Below are 13,046 nucleotides of genomic sequence, written 5' to 3'. Positions count from 1 at the left end.
CATTTTTTGCGGCCCCATTGAAGTGAAGAGGTCCACATCCAACCCGCACAAAATGCGGAGAAATAAACCATGGTCATGTGCTTGAGTCCTTATTCACAAGATTCATATATATGTATGAACTGACGGTTGTATAGTTTTGACCCGGTTACTAGTTAAAGGGGTTGTTCCTTTAACACCCCAGGGGACTGTCACGGATAATGTTGCAGATAGCTGGAACTTATGAATAAACGTCCGACTGGCTTGATCCCAAACTAAGGAGCATATAGGTGAGCGCTATAAAACCCTAAGAGCTCTCCCTGACTGCTATACCCATGCAAGGGTCTCAATGGTAGACGATTGCATGCCCCACGTACCTAAGACTGTGTGACACCTGAAAACCCCACGACCACCGGCTCCCTGCACTTAATACGGATGGAGTCAGGGTCACCTCTGTGGAAAAGGCCAGTGGTGAACAACCCCTTTAAGCTGCCCATACACCTGAGATAGCTCTTTTGGTTGTCAGCTATCTCTCCAGATCCCACCATTACATTACAAAAAGATTGAGCAATTGAACCAAGTTGGCCAATCCTTATCTACCTTGACACCAGCCATTGCAGAAGTTGAGAGGCCACCATGAACATTAGATGGTCAGCAGAACCTGCTGAAATTGGCGGCTTTAGCCAATACACATCAAATGTGTCTGACCAGCCTGAAGGCTATGGACACCATTATAGACAAATTATTGCATTCTACTCATGTTGAGCTAAAACTATTTTTACCTCCACATCTTTCCCTGTGTTGCTTCTCCTTTTCAGAAAATCCCTCAGAGAGCTGCCTTGAATGCTTGATCTGTAGCCATTATCTGTACTTTCCCAACAGCTAATAAATACTCAATCTAGCTAAATTCTAATCAGCTTGATATCAGTGTTTATAAGCTGTCAGCTGGTTTTACAGGAGGAAGTTTCAGCTAGCTATGCACTACCCTCGGCCGCTGCGGGTGTAGTTTAGTATATGATAGAAGCCATTCTCATCATTTACAGAGTGACTCTCCCTACTGGCTACTAGAGAGGTGATGACTATACGGTTCCTCAGCTTGGTAGAGGACATAACTCTAATACACATACTGTAAATGTGTAACCAACGAACATTTCTACTCAGTGACTGAAATCAGAGATCTTGAAACCTGTGAGGGATTGATACAAAAAGTAAATTGCATAAATTTTAAGTGAATAACATTGCTGAAGTTGGAATACCTCCATAAGAAGTGTATTGTTAGGTGTGAAGCTATCCATGCTGGTTTCTGCCCTTTCTTTCTGCATCGACCTGCCCGTGTCTTCCTGGCCGGGTAGCTGGACATATTAATTTGTTTCACTAACCAATCTACCTGAAGGATCTGATTGATTCGATAGAAATGTAAGACAAGGTATCTGTATGCATGAGACTTTCTAGCACTAGCAGGACAGAAGCTGTCTGTTCTGTTAGGATAACTGCAATATATACAGTGGTTTTCAGACTTCCCAGAATCTATGTCTAATTAGGTTCCACTCTTATTTCCTTGATTCCGTTGCTACTTCTTCAAACTATAATCAAAAGGACTTACTCATTGTGCATATACACATGGACAAAATTGTCAGTATGCTTCCATTAAATAAAGAAAACTACACAATGGTCACTGAAAACACTTGAAACTGACAACAGTAATATAAATTATAATTTTTTTTACTGAAAATCAACTAATGAAAATCAGACATTGCTTTTGAATTGTGGTTCAGCAGAATAATTAAAAAAAACAGGTGAAACTGGCCTGGACAAAAATAATGATACTCCTAGAAAAGAATGAAAATAATTTGACCATAGGGATATGTTAACCACTTCCTGACTGCCCATAGGATATAAATGTCCTATGGGCGGTTGTTTATCTCTAAATGGATGTTCTAAAATGTCCATTCAGAGATGGCAGCTGCACGCTAATCGTGCAGCTGCGGAGCAGAGGGCCCGCTGTCAGTGACAGCAGGGCCACCAGAGAGAAGGCAGGGACAGTTCCCAGGTGTCCCTGCCTCCTAGATCGCTGCGCTTCCTGTCCCGGCCAGGTGGTCATGTGACTGCTGGGGCCGGGAGAGTGCAGGAGCTGTCGGGTCTTTCACAGACCTCGATCAGCTCTACACTGAGGCTGTACAACGTTGTATCATGCTGTACAACCTCTCTGGGGGGTGTATTTGCCCTGTAACTGGGGCTACTATGTCAGCCCCCGTTACAGGAGAAAGCAATAGTGGAAAAAATAAAAAATAAAAGTGAAGTGAAATGTCCCCCAGAGGTCTTGTATGATCTTATGGGGGACGCAAAGTGTAAAATAAAAAAGAAAAAAATTATGTGTTAAAATAAAAATAAAAATAAAGGTTTCACATGTAAAAAAAAAAATTAATTAAGTAATAAAAAAAATGTTAAAACTAGAAATAAATAAATAAAATAGACATACTTGGTATTGCCGCGTCCGTGACGGTACTATAAATATATCACATGATCCACCCCGTCCGATAAACTAAAATGAGCACAGTGTAAAAAAAAGCCATTTTTGTTACCTTACATCACAAAAAGTGCAACATCAAGTGATCAAAAAGGCGTATGTCCCACAAAATGGTACTAATAAAACCGTTGCCTCGTCCCACAAAAAATTAACCCCTACATACGAAAATCGCTCAAAAATAACTATAGCTCTCAGAACATGGAGACATTAAAACATAATTTTTTGTTAAAAAAAATGCTATTATTGTGCTAAAGTGAAATAAATATAAAAAAAGTATACATATTAGGTATCGCCGTGTCCATAACAACCAGCTCTATAAAATCATCACATGACCTAACCACTCACGTGAACACCGTAATAAAAATAAAATTAAAACAGTGGCAAAAATTTTTTTGTTACCTAATATCACATCAAAAAGGCGCATGCCCCCGCAAAATAGTACCAATCAAACCATCGCCTTATCCTGCAAAAAATTAGACCCTAACTACTGTAAGACAATCGGTCAAAAAATAAAAAGCTATGGCTCTAAGACTATGGAGAGACTAAAACATAATTTTTTTGGGTTTAAAAAATGCTATTATTGTGTAAAACTTAAATAAATAAGAAAAAGTATACGTATTAGATATTGCCGCGTCCGTAACAACCTGCTCTATAAAAATATCACATTACTTAACCCCTTAGGTGAACACTGTAAAAATAAATAAATAAAAACTGTGCTAAAACAAAAAAATTTTTACTCACCTTGCCCCATAAAGTGTAATAATGAATGATCAAAAAATCATATGTACCCAAAAATGGTGCCAATACAAAACATCAACTCTTCCTGCAAAAAACGAGCCCCCTGCACAAGACGATTGGCAGAAAAATTAAAAAAATATTGCGTTCAGAAAATGGATACACAAAAACATAATTTTTTTTTCAAAAATGCTTTATTATGTAAAACTGAAACAAACAAAGTAGACATATTTGATATAATTGCGTCTGTAACAACCTGATCTATAAAAATACCACATGATCTACCCTGTCAGATGAATGTTGTAAAAAATTAAAACAGTGCAAAAACAGCCATTTTTTGGTTACCTAGCCTCACAAAAAACTTAATATAGAGCAAATAAAAATCATATGTACCACAAAATAGTACCAATAAAACTGGCACCTTATTCCCTAGTTTCCAAAATGGGGTCAACTTTTGGGAGTTTCTACTGAAAGGGTGCATCTGGGGGGCTTCAAATGGGACATGGCATCTAAAAACCAGTTCAGCAAAATCTGCCTTCCAAAAACCATCCTTTTCTTCTGCACCATGCTGTGTGCCCTTACATCAGTTTACGACCACATGTGGGGTGTTTATGTAAACCACAGAATTAGGGTAATAAATATTATGCTTTGTTTGGCTGTTAACCCTTGATGTGTTAAAGAAAAAAATGGATTAAAATGTAAAATCTGCCAAAAAAGTGAAATTTAGAAATGTAATCTCAATTTTCCTTTAATTCTTGTGTAACACCTCAAGGGTTAACAAAGTTTGTAGAATCAGTTTTGAGTAACATTTATGGGGGGTTTCCACTGTGTAAGCCCCACAAAGTGACTTCAGACCTTAACTGGTAATTTTCTTAAACATTTTACGAATTGCTTCAAAAATTCTAAGCCTTCTAACGTCTTAAAAAAATAAAATGACATTTACAAAATTATGCCAATATAAAGTAGGCATATGGGGAATGTTAAGTAATGAATATTCTATGAGGTATCACTTTATGTTTTAAAAGCTGAGAAATAGAAATTTTGAAAATTGTGAATTTTTCTAAAGTTTTGGTAAATTTGGGATTTTTTCATAAATAACGGTGAAATATATCAACTCAAATTTATGACTATCATGAAGTACAATGTGACACGAGAAAACAATCTCAGAATGGCTTGGATAAATAAAAGTGTTCCAAAGCTATTACCACATAAAGTGACACGTCAGATTTGCTAAATTAGGCCTGGTCAGGAAGGGGGCAAATGGCCTGGTCTGGAAGTGGTTAAACTAAGATGTTTCCTGTAATTAGCATAACAGATGTCTTCACACTTGTAATCAGTCAGTGCGACTATTTAAAGGGTGAAAAGTAGTCTCTGTGCTGGTTGGTATTATGCCACACTGAACATGGACCAAAGAAAGCTAAGAGATTAGAAAGAAAATTACAGACAAACATGTTAAAGGTAAAGGCTTTAAGACCATCTCCAAACAGATTGATGTTCCTTTTACTACAGTTGCACTTATTATTTAGAAGTTTAAGGTCTATGGGACTGTAGTCAACCTCACTGGATGTGGCCGCTAGAGGAAAATTGATGACAAATTAAAGAGATGGATAATACAAATGGTAACCAAAGAGTCCAGAGCAACTTTCAAAGAGATTAGAGGTGAACTCCAAGGTCAAGGTACATCAGTGTCAGATCGCACCATCTGTCGCTGTCTTAGCCAAAGTGGACTTAATGGAAGATGACCGAGGAGGCACTGTTAAAAGCAAATCATAAAGCGAGACTGGAATTTGCAAAAAAGCATATTGACAAGGAACACAAAGCTTCTTGGAGATTGTCCATTGGACAGATGAGAGTAAATTGCAGCATTTTGGCAAGTCACATCAGTTCTATGTTCACAGATGAAAAAAATTAAGCATACAAAGAAAAGAACATTGTACCTACTCTGAAACACGGAGGAAGCTCGGTTATGTTTTGGGCCTGCTTTGCTGCATCTGGCACAGGATTTCGGGAATCTGTATAGGGTAAAATGAAGTCTCAAAACTATCAAGGCATGTTTTGGCCCGTTTCAGAAACTTGGTCTCAGTTGCAGTTCGCTTGGGTCCTCCAACAGCATAATGATCTAAAACACACAGCTAAAAACATCCAAGAATGAAAAAAAAAAAGAAATTCTAGATATTGGTCTATTCTGAAGTAGCCTTCTATGAGCCCTGATCTAAATATAATTGAACATCTGTGAAAGGAGCTAAAATATGCAGTCTGGAGAAGGCAACTTTTAAACCAGAGACAGCTGGAGCAGTTTACTCACAGAGAGTGGGCCAAAATACTTGTGGACAAGTGCAGAAGTCTCATTGAGAGTTACAGAAATTGCTTGATTGCAGTTATTGCCTCAAAAGGTTGTGGGTCTTTCTTTCTTTAATGGAAGGGTACCAACAATTTTGTCCACATATGAATAATAGGTAGGAATTTGGTGTACATTTGCAATATTTTCTCAGTTGTGCAGACAACATCTTCTCAAGTGTAATTTTAGGGCACAGTTACCTAATGTGAAAAGACCCTTACTCTAGACTTACTTCTTGGGATGAAGAGTTTAGAACAGTGGTGGTCAACCTGGCCGATTATGAAGGCTTTAAATGTAGTGGGTGAATCATGATGTTCAGTCGGGGCTGAAATATGGGATGCCATAGCCATGGTCTGGTATGGTTATTTGTTATATATTATATTGAGAAAAATGTGTAAAAATATGTGAGAAAAACTTTTATTAAGAAAAATGTGAGGAAAAACTTGAATCCTTAGTGGAAAAATGTTCCTAATTTTCTGGTTGCTAAATCTCTTCTTATTTTTGGCATTTTTCAGTGTCCCTGTCCGTCTTTTCTCTGTGGTTGGACAGTTCCTGGTAAAGACAGTTTCGCCCTATGTGGCTGACTCATACAGATGTATATAGACCACATGCAACTGCCAGCCCACCATGGGCACATCATTGGTCTAGATGTTACTCTGCTTGACTAATGGTACTTTGACACATGAAGGTTGAAACACAGCTGATTTAGTGAGTTTGAATGCTTGAATCATGTTTTTTTTCCATAATTTTGTTCACTTTTGAGATAGCTTGTCTTTCCAATCATTGGCCACAGTGGTGACCCGCCTCATCCAGTCATTGTATTAGCGGTCAGTCCTAGTGATCTCCTGTGTCTGGAGCCCAGGACCATGAAAATGAAGATCAGTGGGTATCGGAGCAACATTGGAATAGCAGTGTCGGCAGTTGAGAACAGAGATTTTCTCGAATTCAATACAATACTTTCTTAGTATGTATTGTAGTTTCACTTACACCACAAATTATATTTGACTATGTATGTGACAGAAATCCTCCTGTGTTCCTATGAGAGGTACTCTTCCTGACAGAGGTTTAATATTTATTCAATTAATGTGTAATGAATTCAATTAAGGCCAACTGGTTTTTACAGCAAACTTAGGTGATGGAGTGCATCTTAATTAGAGGAAATCCCAAAACACTATCAAGAAAAGCACTTCTTGTACAGTTAGAAAGAAAGCTCTGACCTGTCAGATCTGATATGTCTTTTTTCCCCTAGCTCTTTATCGCCTATTCCGCATTATTGTATTTTCTGCACAATCTATAGCTACAGAAGCTCATAATCTGTAGGCTAAGTTTTCTTGGTATGGGAATTTCATCTATCTATCTATCTATCTATCTATCTATCTATCTATCTATCTATCTATCTATCTCCTTTCTGTATCTGGCCTGAAAATTGGTATATGACACTTTGAAGTCTCCTAGGACTCATATTTTTTCTTTCTTGTCTTTCTTTCTTTCTTTCTTTTTTATTTATTTTTGCTTTCCTCACTTTTACGCTCTTGAACGCAATGACAGCATTAGCAAATATTGTCAGACTGACATTGATACATGGGTAAAGGCATGGTTGATGGTTTTAACAAACAGCATGTTTAAAAACACACTGCTCTGTCACGTTATGCTTTTTAATATTAGAGAAGAAACGTTACAAAAATTGTCGCTTATTAGGAGCAGATGGTTTTAATGACTTAACGGCAGTAGATGGTTGCCCCTGTTTATTTACGGTAGTATCAGAAGAAGCACTCGCTTTTTCTGAACAAGCATCCAAAAATTATACCTTAACGGGAGCAGATGCTTGCTCGTGTTTATACATATGTATGATAGTGTCAGAAGAAGCAGTTGATTGTTCTGAAAAGGTATCCAAAAACTGCTCCTTATTGGAAGCAGAGGCCTGCTCCTGTTTATACACATATAGGTGTTAATGTCAGAAAAATGGTGGCTTGTTCTGAACAAGCCTGGAAAAAAATCTCCCTTTCATTTTGTAGCAGAAGCAGTACAGTGTGGATGTGGAAAGGGTAAGGTGTGTAGGGTTAATAGTGGCATGTGGCAGCAATATTAGCGGCAGTGGTACAGCACAGCATGGACCAGACAAGGCAGTAGATATAGTAGATAGTGTGGCTGGTTAGGTGTAGTAGTAGCAGAAGTTGTGCCTATGGCACCTATCAAAAGCAAGGGAGAGATGTTGCCTGCTGCTACTACTACTACTGACTGGGCAGCTGGTGCTGCTACTGTTGTTTACACTACTACAGCCACCCCTATTCTGACAGATGACGAGACATGGATCTTTTGTTTTCAACTCTGGTGCTGGGAAAATCCTATAAAACACTTGAACTATAGGAACTTGAGTTTTTTTTTAAATAATGCTGGCTGTTCATGTACAGAAAAAATGAGGTTGGTGCAGGATTTTGGTGACTGCAGAACTTGAACTTTCCACTTGCTGCCAGCACCTGCCCTCACACAAAGCACACACAAAAAGAAGAGGGAATACCCTATTCTTTACCTGATAAAACCCTGACTTTTCCATCTATCTATCTATCTATCTATCTATCTATCTATCTATCTATCTATCTATCTATCTATCTATCAATCTATCACTGCTTCAGAAAAGTCCCAGTAAGAGGACTGAAACACTGTGTTTTGGTGATTAAAGAACACTACTTTTAATTTAATTTCCCCCGGAGTGCCGTAGAATTCTTTAATTTATTTGCTTGGGTTATGGATCATATCTACAGCCGCTGGCACACCACAACCATTTTATGCAGTGCGGTTTACATAATTTTGGATTATCTATCTATCTATCTATCTATCTATCTATCTATCTATCAATCAATCTATCTATCTGTTTTTGTCTATCTACAGCAGGGGTGGCCAACCTTACAGACTCAAAGAGCCAGAAAAAAAAATTGTATGACTGCCAGGAGCCACAAGCTATCCGTTTACACAAATATGCGTGCACACGACAGTATTACTGCAATTGAGTTATCAAACATTTAAAAGTGCATTTAAACCACCTTTCCTACCTGTAATGTACAGTAGACAGCTTTAGTGAGACTTCTGGCAATCTTTGTTTTTCACAATGTGTTTCAAGATTTCTCAGATGACCGCCCATGCTCAGATGACCGCCCCATGCTCAGATGACTACCCCATGCACAGATGACCGTCTTATGCTTAGATGACCGTTTTATGCTCAGATGACCGCCTTATGCTCAGATGACTGCCCCATGCTCAGATGACACCCCATGCACAGATAACTGCCCTATGCTCAGATGACCACCCCATGCACAGATGACCGCCGTATGCTCAGATGACCGCCTTATGCTCAGATGACCGCCCCATGCTCAGATAACCGCCCCATGCTCAGATGACCGCCCCATGCTCAGATGACCGCTCCATGCTCAGATGACGCCTTATTATCAGATGACCGCCCCATGCTCAGATGACGCCCCATGCTCAGATGACTCCCCCACCCCCATTTTGAGATCATGTGTGGGGGGGTGATTTGACATAGGGGAGATGTGAGCATGGGGTGTCTGATTTTTGGTGTCTTATGTGAGCACTGGGAGGCTAATTTTGTGGGTCTGATGAGGATTTGGGGTCTTATCTGAGCTCATACTACCCCCATGTCAGATAAGACCCCCATGATCAGTACTTTAATAAAATAAAACTGTGTAGGAGCAGGCTTATCCTACCTCTGCTGCAGCTGCTCTGAAGACTTTGGCGCCCTCTCCACAGTGACCTGATGTGCACAGCGTCAGGTCAGAGAGCGGGCCTGCACGTATTAAGGGGGGGGGGTGCACTGCGCCACCAATGACAACCTTTAATACAGATACAGGAGGCGGGTGCTGGCTGCAGAATCACATAGCCGACACCTGGCCTCTATGACGGCACTGCGATCCCCGGCAGTTAACCCCTCAGGTGCGGCACCTAAGGGGTTAGCTGCCGCGGATCTCAGCTACCTCTCATAGAGGTCGGGTGCGGGCTATATGATTCTGCAGCCAGCACCCGCCTCCTGTAATTGAATAAATGAGTGAGTTACCTAACGGACAGCGGACATCAGTAAAAACATTGAAACGTGAACGAGGCGTAAGGCCCTGCACCTGTCACTGGCCTTTAACCGCCTCCGGACCGCCTAAGGATCGCGTTCCGGAGGCGGCAGCTGCAGGCAGAGTCACGCATATACGCGTCATCTCGCGAGACGCAAGATTTCCTGTGAACGCGCGCACACAGGCGTGCGCGTTCACAGGATCGTAAGGTAAGCGAGTGGATCTCCAGCCTACCAGCGGCGATCGTTTGCTGGCAGGCTGGAGATGCGATTTTTTTAACCCCTAACAGGTATATTAGACGCTGTTTTGATAACAGCGTCTAATATACCTGCTACCTGGTCCTCTGGTGGTCCCTTTTGCTTGGATCGACCACCAGAGGACACAGGCAGCTCAGTAATAAGTAGCACCAAACACCACTACACTACACCCCCCCTGTCACTTATTAACCCCTGATCACCCCATATAGACTCCCTAATCACCCCCCTGTCATTGATCACCCCCCTGTCATTGATCACCCCCCTGTAAGGCTCCATTCAGACGTCCGTATGTTTTTTACGGATCCACGGATACATGGATTGGATCCGCAAAACACATACAGACGTCTGAATGGAGCCTTACAGGGGGGTGATCACCCCATATAGACTCCCTGATCACCCCCCTGTCATTGATCACCCCCCTGTAAGGCTCCATTCAGACGTCCGTATGTTTTTTACGGATCCACGGATACATGGATCGGATCCGCAAAACACTTACGGACGTCTGAATGGAGCCTTACAGAGGGGTGATCAATGACGGGGGTGATCACCCCATATAGACTCCCTCATCACCCCCCTGTCATTGATCACTCCCCTGTCATTGATCACCCCCCTGTAAGGCTCCATTCAGACGTCCGTATGTTTTTTACGGATCCACGGATACATGGATCGGATCCGCAAACCACATACGGACGTCTGAATGGAGCCTTACAGGGGGGTGATCAATGACAGGGGGGGTGATCACCCCATGTAGACTCCCTGATCACCCCCCTGTCATTGATCACCCCCCTGTAAGGCTCCATTCAGACGTCTGTATGTTTTTTACGGATCCACAGATACATGAATCGGATCCGCAAAACACATACGGACGTCTGAATGGAGCCTTACAGGGGGGTGATCAATGACAGGGGGGTGATCACCCCATATAGACACCCTGATCAACCCCCTGTCATTGATCACTCCCCTGTCATTGATCACCCCCCTGTAAGGCTCCATTCAGACATCCGTATGTTTTTTACAAATCCACAGATACATGGATCGGATCCGCAAAACACATACGGACATCTGAATGGGGCCTTACAGGGAGGTGATCAATGACAGGGGGGTGATCACCCCATATAGACTCCCTGATCACCCCCCTGTCATTGATCACCCCCCTGTCATTGATCACCCCCCTGTAAGGCTCCATTCAGACATCCGTATGTTTTTTACAGATCCACGGATACATGGATCGGATCCGCAAAACACATACGGACATCTGAATGGAGCCTTACAGGGGGGTGATCAATGACAGGGGGGTGATCACCCCATATAGACTCCCTGATCACCCCCCTGTCATTGATCACCCCCCTGTCATTGATCACCCCCCTGTAAGGCTCCATTCAGACGTCCGTATGTTTTTTACGGATCCACGGATACATGGATCGGATCCGCAAAACACATACGGACATCTGAATGGAGCCTTACAGGGGGGTGATCAATGACAGGGGGGTGATCAACCCATATAGACTCCCTGATCACCCCCCTGTCATTGATCACCCCCCTGTCATTGATCACCCCCCTGTAAGGCTCCATTCAGACATCCGTATGTTTTTTACAGATCCACAGATACATGGATCGGATCCGCAAAACACATACGGACATCTGAATGGAGCCTTACAGGGGGGTGATCAATGACAGGGGGGTGATCACCCCATATAGACTCCCTGATCACCCCCCTGTCATTGATCACCCCCCTGTCATTGATCACCCCCCTGTAAGGCTCCATTCAGACTTCCGTATGTTTTTTACGGATCCACGGATACATGGATCGGATCCGCAAAACACATACGGACATCTGAATGGAGCCTTACAGGGGGTGATCACCCCATATAGACTCCCTGATCACCCCCCTGTCATTGATTACCCCCCTGTAAGGCTCCATTCAGACGTCCGTATGTGTTTTGTGGATCTGTGGATCCGCAAAACACGGACACCGCGGATCCGCAAAACACATACGGACGTCTGAATGGACCCTTACAGGGGGGTGATCAATGACAGGGGGGTGATAACCCCATATACACTCCCTGATCCCCCCCCTGTCATTGATCACCCCCCTGTAAGGCTCCATTCAGACATTTTTTTGGCCCAAGTTAGCGGAAATTGTTTTTTTTTTTTTCTTTTCTTACAAAGTCTCATATTCCACTAACTTGTGTCAAAAAATAAAATCTCACATGAACTCACCATACCCCTCACGGAATCCAAATGCGTAAAAATTTTTCAGACATTTATATTCCAGACTTCTTCTCACGCTTTAGGGCCCCTAAAATGCCAGGGCAGTATAAATACCCCACATGTGACCCCATTTCGGAAAGAAGACACCCCAAGGTATTCCGTGAGGGGCATGGCGAGTTCCTCAAATTTTTTATTTTTTGTCACAAGTTAGCGGAAAATGATGATTTTTATTTATTTTTTCTTACAAAGTCTCATATTCCACTAACTTGTGACAAAAAATAAAAACTTCCATGAACTCACTATGCCCATCACGAAATACCTTGGGGTGTCTTCTTTCCAAAATGGGGTCACTTGTGGGGTAGTTATACTGCCCTGGCATTCTAGGGGCCCTAATGTGTGGTAAGTAGTTTGAAATCAAAATGTGTAAAAAATGACCTGTGAAATCCTAAAGGTGCTCTTTGGAATGTGGGCCCCTTTGCCCACCTAGGCTGCAAAAAAGTGTCACACATCTGGTATCGCCGTACTCAGGAGAAGTTGAGCAATGTGTTTTGGGGTGTCATTTTACATATACCTATGCTGGGTGAGAAAAATATCTCGGTCAAATGCCAACTTTGTATAAAAAAATGGGAAAAGTTGTCTTTTGCCGAGATTTTTACACATTTTGATTTCAAACTACTTACCACACATTAGGGCCCCTAGAATGCCAGGGAAGTATAACTACCCCATAAATGACCCCATTTTGGAAAGAAGACACCCCAAGGTATTTCGTGATGGGCATAGTGAGTTCATGGAAGTTTTTATTTTTTGTCACAAGTTAGTGGAATATGAGACTTTGTAAGGAAAAAATAAAATAAAATAAAAATCATCATTTTCTGCTAACTTGTGACAAAAAATAAAAAGTTCTATGAACTCACTATGCCCATCAGCGA

The sequence above is a fragment of the Bufo bufo genome, chromosome 4, assembly GCF_905171765.1.
Source record: "Bufo bufo chromosome 4, aBufBuf1.1, whole genome shotgun sequence".
NCBI classification, from domain to species: domain Eukaryota; kingdom Metazoa; phylum Chordata; class Amphibia; order Anura; family Bufonidae; genus Bufo; species Bufo bufo.
Note: the sequence above shows the minus strand (reverse complement) of the source record.